General features: G+C 38.4%; 1 pseudogene; it reads right to left on the reverse strand.

Annotated features, from left to right (window-relative positions):
* Window positions 1–11,420, reverse strand: part of LOC136675468 (polymeric immunoglobulin receptor-like) — a 252,315-nt pseudogene that overhangs the window by 202,872 nt on the left and 38,023 nt on the right.

Consider the following 11,420-nt stretch of genomic DNA (forward strand, 5'->3'; position numbering starts at 1 on the left):
TATACAGCACTATTAAGAAAAAAATGTGGTTAGGATTTTATTCTTCTCATTCTCCTAAATATAAACAGCTTTTGGTTACTGAAACATCTGCAGCCTGACTTATCCTGAGACCACAATATTTTTCAGGGGAATTAGAGCTGTCCTCAGTTATGTAAAGGCACTAAATATTTATGAGAAATACCTGGTTTTGATGGAGGTTCTCAAGCCTAAGTCTTTATCTTAGCTGCTGAAAGAGCTGAGACCTTTATTTATTTCTAAAACTGTCCCAAATTACAGCTCTCCAGCAGCCGAAGATGATGCAGTGATCTACAGCTCTGTGCTTCACAAATAAGAGGTGAGTCAAACTACACAAGTCCTTATTATGTAATGGGTTTATTAACACATTCCAGCCTGTTTTTTTCTGTTCTGCCCGATCACTGGTATATGAAGTCTTATTCATTCATTAATTTTCTGTAACCGCATATCTCGCTCAGTGTATTCCTGGGTCTGGAGCCTACACGGAATCACTCGGCGTAAGGCAGGAACACATCCGTGCCAGTTCTTCACAGTGCGACACACATTCACTCATATACCTATGGACAATTTTGGCCAGCCAATCCACCTACCAATGTGTGATTTTTGACTGTGGGAGGAAACCAGAGCAAACAGAGGACACCCACACCGACATGTGGTGAACACACCAAGCTCCTCACAGACATTCACCCGGAGTGTGGCTCGAACCCATGACCCCAGGACCCTATTTCTGAACCAAAACCTGGCCAGACCATTCAAAATGAAGATGCCTTCCTTGCACTTCAATAAAACATACTCGCTTGAAAAAAATGGCTTTAGTGTGGTTTAAAGATTTAAATATTTCTCATCTTAGTGGTCAGTAGGGGAACCAAACAGTACGGTAAACCCACATGTATTTCTCATACACTGATGTAAGTATGTCATATCTGCATTACTGACAACCTTGCTCTAATTCATTGGATGTTTTAGGAGTCACCCTCAGAGTCCAATTTGTATTCTCTCTCTCATCACTGTATGGTTTTTGATTTTGTGCTGCAACTGTATTCGTAATATGTTTTAGTTTTGTGCATTTTTCATTCCTTAATTAACACATGCTTATAATAAAAATATTATTAATATTATTATAGTAGACCAGACTTTCTTAAATACTAATGTTGAGTTTAACACATTGAGGTAAATAAATGTCCTCTTTCACAGCCCACATTTAGGGTTTGGGGCTCAGTAAATAAATATGGAACGGTGCATTAAGTGTAAATATGCAGAAATGTTCTCTGTAGAGGGTGTGAATTGAATTTGAGCATTTGTCTTTGTACAAAATTGTAAATGTCAAATATTCCACCTTAGAAGGGAAGACGTGTGTCACATTTCACGTGTGCTGAAACATGTCACATGCCTATTATACCCCACCCCAGATGAGATACGAGTTAAACTGCTACTGAGTGTGAATGCAGGTCATTTTTACAGTGCACAATTAATAATGATCTTTTTTTACTTAGTTTAATAAATGTATCAGCACAACAGATTACAATAATGATCAACACTAAAATATTTCTAACAATAATAATATATCTCTATTTCTAGAGCATTTTAGATATAAAAGCACATTACACATGAATATGAATGCAACACTGGAAAGGTGAAAAGTAACAGCACAGTAACAGAACACTCAGCAACAAATCATAGATTTACCTTAGAAATATGTTTCTTAAGTCAGATTTAACCACATTGTAATGAGTCATTTATATAATTTATAAAAAGATGTAAAAAAAAAGGATGTTCCACAAACTGAGCTGAAAGTGATCATAGGAGATTGCAGTAACCCTGAGCTGAGCCGGTGGTCTTGATTATAGCTGTTCTAAAGCATAAACAGATCAGTAATTTATGCCAAAGGCAGGAGATTATGAAGCAGTTGAGTAGTTTACAGAATCTCCCATCTTTTTTAAATCTTGACAGCTCTATGATCACAGCGTGTGTGGAATCATTTGTGTGCCACACAGAAGCACTCTGACGCCCCGAAACAGAAAACACACCAGGGATAATAAAGTAGTGAACCAGCATTCATATCAGACTTTTCTTTGTTGATCAAAGAAAAATGTTTGTGATCGTACCTAGAGTGTCCATCATTCCCTCAGTTTGTTTGCCTCTGAAAAATGTATTTTTAGCTGCTTCTGTTAACATAAGAAATCAGAGTAACCCTTTACCAAGGAGGAAACAGGACACTTACATATCATGAGGAGCTGAAATATACCTCAATAAACCTATATAAAGGCTTATTACAATTGGCCTCGACTGTCACAGCAGCTGCTAATATCCAGTTGAATGTTAATATTAAAGATCATTTTTAGATTTCTTTCCAGCATTAAGTTATAACATTGCACTTTGTGGAGTGGGGTGGAGGTGTCTTATAAGCAGAACTGTATACATAACAGTGTTATAAAATATAGTACAAGATACAGCTGTTAGAGTTGAACAAGGACACAGTGTCACTGATGTAAACACTGCTCTCTCAAAGCACTAAAATCTACATGAGTTCTAACGGTGTCAGTGGTGTCCAGAATCATTCTACAGCAGCACAGACTCAACCACTTCAGCTGTAGAAACACACCAGATCCACACCATCAGCTCATTATCATGCTTCAGGAAAGGAATATATTTATAACATTGAGTGGTGGATGGTGGGTTAGTGAGGGTATTTCTTTATTTGTTCCTTTGTGTTTTTCTAGCACAGTGTTCCTGTCTGTTAGTTTTAGACTCAGTGTGAAAGACAGCATTAACAAACATGTTTAATAAATCAATATTGGGCTCAGGTATGAAATACAGAAGAAATGTGTTATTATTTAGTTGTATTACAACAACAGATCAATTATACTGCCATGTTTCTGTTTGTAAATGTTGTAGAAAGTCAGGGTTAGTGACACTTTATTTAACTGGTTTATTTCTAACATGCTTTGTGATCATACCCAATGTGGTCTCACTGATGCTGGTTTCTCAGATGTAGAGACAGAACTCAAAGCAGTTGTTGCTGTTGAAAAGAAGAAATAAACTGGTGCTAGTGGCACAGTTACAGCAGGACGGTCAACAGATATTTTCTGATAGATGTGATCTTACTTGTAGGTCTTTCAGTGACAGTGAGGTGAACAGTAACTCCCACTTCTCCTGCACTGAACCAGTACCAGCCAGCATCACTCTTCTTCAGTCCACTCATCTCCATATTGAAAACTATTAACACAACAATACAATTGTACTCTAACAATGGTTAGTTAAAAAGGTTATTCTTGTCTCACATAAAATAATAATGATCATTTAAATCAGCACACACACACACACACAGAGAGAGAGAGAGAGAGAGAGAGAGAGACCAAGTTCATGTTACTATTAAACCTACTTTTTAATGCTGCTATATTTAATATATTTAATATATTTAATGCAGCTCCAGCTCTTCAGAGGCGTTACACTAGTGGCTGGAACAATGCTGCTGGATTTGATTGTATTTGGCCACCAAGAGCTTTAGTAAGGCAAGATACTGATGCTGAATCATTAGTTCTGGATCACGAACACCACTCCAACACTTTCCAAAAGGTATTGGGTGGAGTTCCATCTGCCCAGTTGTTTGTTATAAAAGGAACATTATTACAGTTTATTACAGTCTGTCCCTTTCATCAATACAATGTCTCTTATTTTATAAACAGCAGCAGTTATTGTGTGAGCACTGCCTCTGATCAGAAATCTTCAAGGACAGACACGTTATTCAATGCCTGCGCATGAATTATGACGTCTCTCACTTTGTTGCCAGCAGAGACAGTGTTACTAAAGCAGACGTGTCCTTCAACTAAAAAATATTTTTGCCTGTGTGGTTGGTGCAGAAACATGTACAGAAAAATCCCCTCCAATAGAGGACAATACAGGGTGTCTATAGGTTTATTCACACTTCTTCTTTTATTATGAACTTATTAATTAACACATCAGAAAACACATCAGTGTCACTGTAGAGTGAAGAGAATGAGTCTTTTAGACTGAAACGAGACTGTGATAAAAGAGTATTAAAGCACATTTAAAGCAGTGAAAACTGAACAACACAAAGAACACCTCCAGTGCACAGGAATGATGCAGCATTGATCTTACCTGAGATACAGAGGACGAACACAGAGAGAATTAAAGAACTCATGAGGGAGTAGAAGTGCATCTTTCTGTAAGTGGCTCCAGACACAAATACTCTTCCTGCCTCTGCAGCACCACCTCAGAGTTTCTTCCTGTTTTCAGCTCTTGTTGCTGCTGACTGGATCAGTGCAGGGTCCTACACTCAAACACATGGATGAATGTTTTCATTTAAGCACAGTATTTACCAGAGTGTCACAGCATTGTCCTGCGTGATGGGGAAAGATCATCATATAGAGGTTATACAGAGTCACACTAAAGTGAGTTCTTGGGCAAGGCTCGTAGCAATGTATTAGCCTACATCTGTAAATGGTACTCTCTTAAACTTCGGTTAATTGATTACATTACAACTGCAACCGTTACAAATCACCAACAGGGGGCAGTAACAGACTATAAAACTGAAGTATTTATTTCTCTTCAGACGCTGCATTTGGGACAGACGTGTAATATACAGGCACCTGTTTGTATTTTTACACTGGTTTTCCACAGTAGCTCTGTTCAAATTAAAAGCAGAACACATCTCATAAATAACTAAGAACTCATCTGATAAATATATTTACATCTTTATACTTTTCTCCGCCATGTTTGTCACACAACTATAAATAAAACTGTTCATTCTGGTTGGTCTTCACCTTCCTCTCATGGAGCTTTGGATAACAGGGTCTTTGTGGTCCTCACGGAACACTGCAATATCCGCCAACTCTTTTAAATGGCAACGTGCGAAGTGAGGCACATGAAAGCACTGTAGTCTTCATGGGCAGTTATGGACCGTTGAACAAAGAGTGCGTAAATTGATGACATATTCAACATCAAACCTAAACCTATCACAATATTGGCTTGAAATCAACCTCTTAATTCCCCTACAGCCAATCACAGTCATTTCACAGAGCTTACTCACACTCACACAGCCTTAAACTACACACCTTCTTTATCAAGTGCAACATACACCAATTACAGAATGCTCCGTCCTCTCTAGGCTTGAACACAGTGAGGTCACTCTGAAATGTGTAACTGTTTTTCTGGGTAGTGTTCACTGATGTGTCCTTCACTGGAAGCTGCTTCAGTGGGATTTGAGCAGCTTCTCTCATCTCCTCCAGTATTCAGACACAGGACTGAGGATAGAGAAGGGTCCGTAGGAAAATGCAGTAACATTTAAGGTTTCTGGACACGGCCTGTTCCACAAATCGTGATAAACCCTCTCACTTTATTCCTTCAGTAACTCAGATGTTGTTATAAAAAGAAAACAATATTGACAGAATTTCTTAGAAATGTTCAGTATGTTTTTACTATTTTACAAAGTACAAATATTTGATACATGCCCCAGTTGTTAAATGTGGTCCTTTTGTGGAATAAAACACTTTTAACCAAAGAAAACTGGTTACGTTTCTAAACTCAATTAAGAAGTTTTATTTTCTAGAAAATGCATACATTTACTATGATATATATACAGAGCATCAAAGTTTAATTAATGGTTTTATTTTTGGTAAAACACACACACCTGGCTGCCCACATGATGTAGAAAATGTTGACACATTAGACCAGGCTACCATCTTCCATTGCTCCATGGACAAGTACTGGAGGTCTGAGTAAACACTTTCAGCAGGGTCAGAGGTCAGCACAGGGTCTGTATATTTGAAATGAGGTGAAGTGACTTACTCTATTTACCCCCCAACTTTTGTATTTTGAGGGCAATAGGGAAGCGTGGGTTAAGATGAGCCAGTGGATATGTTGACTCTCCCACTTTATCTAGAGCTGCTTTTCAATTTTGCAAGGTGAAATAGGAGCGGCCAGTTAAAACCAGAATTCAAACGCAGGGATATGTATCCATATTCCAGGTAGGCCCTGGACCCCCCGCGACCCTAAATTGGATAAGCGGTTACAGATAATGGATGGATGGATGGATGTATCCATGCATTTTAATTGTCATGTGACCATACATTTCTTCCAATCTGTGTAAAGGATAAGCACAGGGGAGCTACACTGGCAGGTATGGTTGCTACATCACAGTGAATTTATTTGGTGATTTACTAATGCTAAAAATCATGCATATCATTTATCTAAATATTAGCCTGAACTGCTAACAATGTATTTTTATAATGATGGCTATGGAGCAAAGTGAGTGGTAAATTGAGCCAGTGGGGTGTTGTGCTGAAGATCATAGCAGCAACTCAAATGCTGGAAGCACTGCAAGGATGGCAAACATTGATTGAATGAAATATTGAACAGTCTTTTTCACTGGTCTTCAAACTGTAGCTATTGGTTTGTTGACAAGTTTCCAAAAATAAACAAGGTTGGTTTACATTTCACAATCATCATGGCAATGTTAATTTTGGCAGCAGGTTTGTTTAAATTTAGTTTTACACTTTATTAATACTAATTCACTTCTTATTTAGTTTTATTTAACAAAAATATCTTATTAATCAGTTTCTGAGAAGGTTAAAACGTAGTTGTTATACAAATATTTTCAGAAATGCAAACATTCATTCATTCCAACTGCTTATCCAGTTCAGGGTCAGGGATGATCCAGAGATTACACGGAATCATTGAGCTCAAGGCAGGAACATACTCTGGACATAGCGCCAGTTCATCACAGTGCACCACACACTCACTCACACACTCACATGGATGCTTTTCCACAACCAGTCCATCTATCTGCGAGTTTCGAGTTCTACCTACAGCCAGTTTCAGACACCCATTTTAAACTACGCAGCCTGCGGAATTCACCTAAAGAAAAAGAAAACACACAAACATTGACAGTGTCATTGATGCGCTGCACAATAGCGTCCCCGTGTGGAGCAATCCTTAAATGTGTGTGACTGTGAGAAATGCAGCCGTTATGTTGCCCTCCTGCAATAACACACACACATATAGACATTATCAGCACCGAGTGTACACGAAGAAAATACTTTTATTATTTAATGTTTCTCTTCCACTTTCAATTGTACAGAATTTACTTGCTATATTATTTATATGGAAAGATATATTAAAATAGGGAACAGGAATGTAAAATGGATTCAGTCTCCTATAAAAAGCCACCTCAGCCCCAGAATGTACCCAGAAGGTGAAAGTTAAACACTGATTAAAATGTCAAAATGCTGCACCATTTAAAGCGGAAGTAAATTTAGCAAATCTCTGTAAATATTGAAGCACTAAGCTGTGGAATATCAGCTTCATTCAATAAATCAGTTCTGCTAATGATATTAAAGATTTAAATTCACTGTAAATCTGTTCAGTGTCGTAAACATCCATGATTAAAATTTTATAAAAATAATATAAAATATATGTAAATTCTCTGCAAAACATTAACTGGAATATTTTGATTATTCTGAACATTTTAAGGATATTGTGAATATATTTAAATAATCTGAAACAGTAAAAACTATTTAAAGTGAATAAAATGCTATTTAGGGAGCTTTGAATAATACAAATATTTTGTTCAAATGTCAATACGTTATTCATTAATTTATTGTCTGTAACCGCTTATCCGGTGGGTCGGGAAACTACCTGGAATCACTACAGGTGCAAGGCGGGAATATACTCTGGAGGGGGCGCTCTCACATTCACTCACGCCTGGGCACTTATTGAGTAACCAATCCACGTACAAACGTGTTTCTGGACCGTGGCAGAACATCGGACAAAGGAACCCACCAAACTCCTCACAGACCGTCACCCGGAGCGGGGCTCGACCCTGAAGCTGTGTAACAGTGACACTGAGGGGTTTCGCCACCGTGCCGTCGGTCAATACATTTTACTGGTTTAAATAATGAATTCACAACTACGGCAGTTCACACTCAGGCCAGCAGGAGGCAATACACTGATGATATGGTCTAAATTGCACATACTTGTCGGTTCTTGTCTGTGGTGTGTTGGTAATTTGGGTGCTTAGCTTACCTTTTTTTTTTTTTTTGAGGAACTATGAATGGAACCATGAGTCATTCAACCTGACCCTGTGGTATGGAAGGCTGGATCTATATGATCATGTATTCGTTGTATTTATGAAGATCAACATGCGTAAGTATCAGAATGAGTCATGATACTTTTACAGAGTATAGTATTATATTTATTTATAATGTTGTTATATATAGATCACTGAATGTCACAGCACGCCAGTGAAAGGTGTGGCGTGCATTTCCTGCAAGAGTCCCTTTTAGTAAACAGTGAGCTTGAGGTGCCCGCCTGTGACAATCTCATACAAGCTCAACAGAATATCTCATCCTTCTCAAAATCACACTTAAGGCACATAACCTCTTTTTTTCACTTGCCCCTGAAACATAAAGCCATAGTCATCACTGTTGGGAAAGAAGTTAATGCTCAAAACTTGTAGAAGTTTACTTAGCTCATGTCATACACTCGTACATTACACTTGACTCATGAAGCATTTTTATTGGTTCATTCATCAAGCAATTTGCACACAACATAAAGGGCAGCTCATCCTTCATTTATTCATTGTCTGTAACCACTAATCCAGTTCAGGGTCACAGTGTGGCCGGAGCCTACCCGGAATCACTGGGTGGAAGGCAGGAACACACCCTGGAGGAGGTGCCAGTCTTTCAAAGGGTGACACACACTCACATATTCACTCACACCCACAGACACTTTTGAGTCACCAATCTGACTACCAACTTGTTTTTGGACTGTGAGAGGAAACCGGAGCACCCAGAGGAAATCCACGCGGACACGAGGAGAACAAACCAAACTCTCAAGACAGTCATCAGGAGTGGGACATGAACCCACAACCTCCAGGTCCCTGGTGCTGTGTGACTGCGACACTTCCTGCTTCACCACCGTGTAAAGGGCAGCTCCTATATTTAAATTAACATGAACATTAAAATACAAAAATGGACATAAAAGATTTTGTGTGGACAGTTTGTAAACTGCGGCTGTATCTGCAAATCTACAGTACTCCAACTCCAACAGTTGCAGAAAACAAAGTAATAGACATAGCCAAAGTCTTAGTTTTGCTCTTGACATTGGTGGTGATCTGTGAATCATGTTTATGAGCCCTGTCTTAGTTAAATAAGTCAAAACTATTAATAAATAATATTCTTCCAAAACACAGAAAATCTCATGAACTAAATCTAATTATTAGAGGCAACTAGCACTTAGGTATTTTTAACCAATCTTTTCAGAGCAGGAGAGGTTCAGAAACAGGAAAGACACGAGTCAAATGTACTTCACTCAGAGGCAGGAAGAGTATTTGTCTCTGGAGCCTCTTACAGAAAGATGCACTTCTACTCCATCATGAGTTCTTTAATTCTCTCTGTGTTCTTCCTCTACATCTCAGGTAAGATCAATGCTGCATCATTCCTGTGCACTGGAGGTGTGTTCTTCACTCTCTCACTGCTTTAAATACACTTTGATTAACTCACCTGCTCCAGGGTGCAGAGTGGATACTGAATAATAACATTTAGGACGAGGGTGAAATGTGTTTGCTCAGTTATGACCAGTTTATTCCTCTGATATAGTTCTGAAGCAGTTCCTGAGTCGGAGTAACACTGTTGTACCATTTGACTTCTTCTCTGTAGAGTCTGAGAGTGTGAAGACACTGAGGAATGTAGCTGTAAAAAGAGGAGGATCTCTCACCATTCCATATTTTTATGATAAACAATACAAATCAAACCCTAAATTCTGGTGTAAGGGTTATTACTGGAGCTCCTGTGGAATAGTAGCCCGTACAAACACAAGAGGAAGAACATCAGTCACTGATTATCCGACCCAGAATATGTTTACTGTGGAACTCAACAGTCTCCAAGACTCTGACTCTGGATATTATTGGTGCGCTGTGGAAATCAAAGATGGTTCAGATGACGGTGATTATTTGTACCTGACGGTCAGTGCAGGTAAGAAGTCTCTCTGTGTGAAGTAGAACCTGTTCACTGTAACTTAAAGCTTGTTTGACGGAGGACGTGTTTACAGCACTCATTCTCTGCCTCTTTATTCAGATCCTGCTGTGTCTGTGATAAACAGCAGAGTGAGTGGTCAGGAAGAGGGCAGTGTCAGTGTCCAGTGTCTCTACAGAACTGATTATAAGAATAAACCGAAGCAGTGGTGCAGATTTAGAGACTGGAGCTGATTAACATCCCAGAATTCAGCAGTGCAGATCAGTGATGATGGGAGAGGAGCGGTCAGTGTGGAGATGAGTGGACTGAAGAAGAGTGATGCTGGCTGGTACTGGTTCAGTGCAGAGAAGTGGGAGTTACTGTTCACCTCAGTGTCACTGAAAGACCTACAAGTAAGATCACATCTATCAGAAATGCAGAATCAACAACAGCAAATCAGTAAGTAGTGATGTTCTAATACAGCTACACTTTCTCATGGTTTTGCCATTTGCTTGCAAAAAAAAAAAAAGCTGCTGCACATTCTACACAAATAACTTCTGGGAATGTTCATATTTCAAGCAAGTGTGAGATGAAGCATGATAAGTATTCAGAACTATAAGATTTTAACCCTATTTGAAGTATACTCTAACAGTTTTAAATCAGTCATATTACTCTATGACAATGCAATGTTTCTTTCTTGTTCAGTAAGTACAAGAAATATAAGCAGCTCTAATGCATTGTATGTCCAAATATTTCTACTTTTATTTATTTATTTATTTTGCATGTTTGCAGGACAACTGCTTTGTTATTAGTAAAACCAGCCTCTCCTGCAAAAACCACTTCTGAACCTGGTGTCCAATCAAGTGACATTACGAAAAAACAAGACAAGTAATTCCCACATAATATTAAATGTTGTTTATTATATCTGTATTTCAGAAACTGAAGAACCTGCTTTAAAATTCTTAAGTTAAAAGTATATTACTGTGTGATAAAGAAATGTATCTTATATATGTATCAGAGTCTGGGTGGAATTGGGAGAACTCCCATAGTTTCCCCTGTCCATTCTTTGGGGTCTGTTTAAAGGATATTTAGGGCTTATGTGTTGTTGATGTCCTTGATTTTACCCATTTCTGGAGATGCCACAAAATATATTTTTATCATTTTATTTGTTCATTAAATAACTTGAACATGTCATGTGTCTCCGTTCACTGCAGGAATGGAAACGGCAAGCTTAGCTTGTTTCTACTGGCTGTAGGCCTTGGACTGCTGCTTGTCCTGGTCTGGATTATAACCTTCATGTTGAGAGAACGGTCAAGTAAATATTCATCTGACATTAAAGGCTTTTTTCAAATTTACACTGTTTGACACTTATCTATGAGTGTAATGTGCTCTATTTGGTCAATGTCTCTTTAACAGAAGCAAATCAAAAAGAAA

This window comes from Hoplias malabaricus, chromosome X1 (genome assembly GCF_029633855.1).
Source record: "Hoplias malabaricus isolate fHopMal1 chromosome X1, fHopMal1.hap1, whole genome shotgun sequence".
Classification (NCBI taxonomy): domain Eukaryota; kingdom Metazoa; phylum Chordata; class Actinopteri; order Characiformes; family Erythrinidae; genus Hoplias; species Hoplias malabaricus.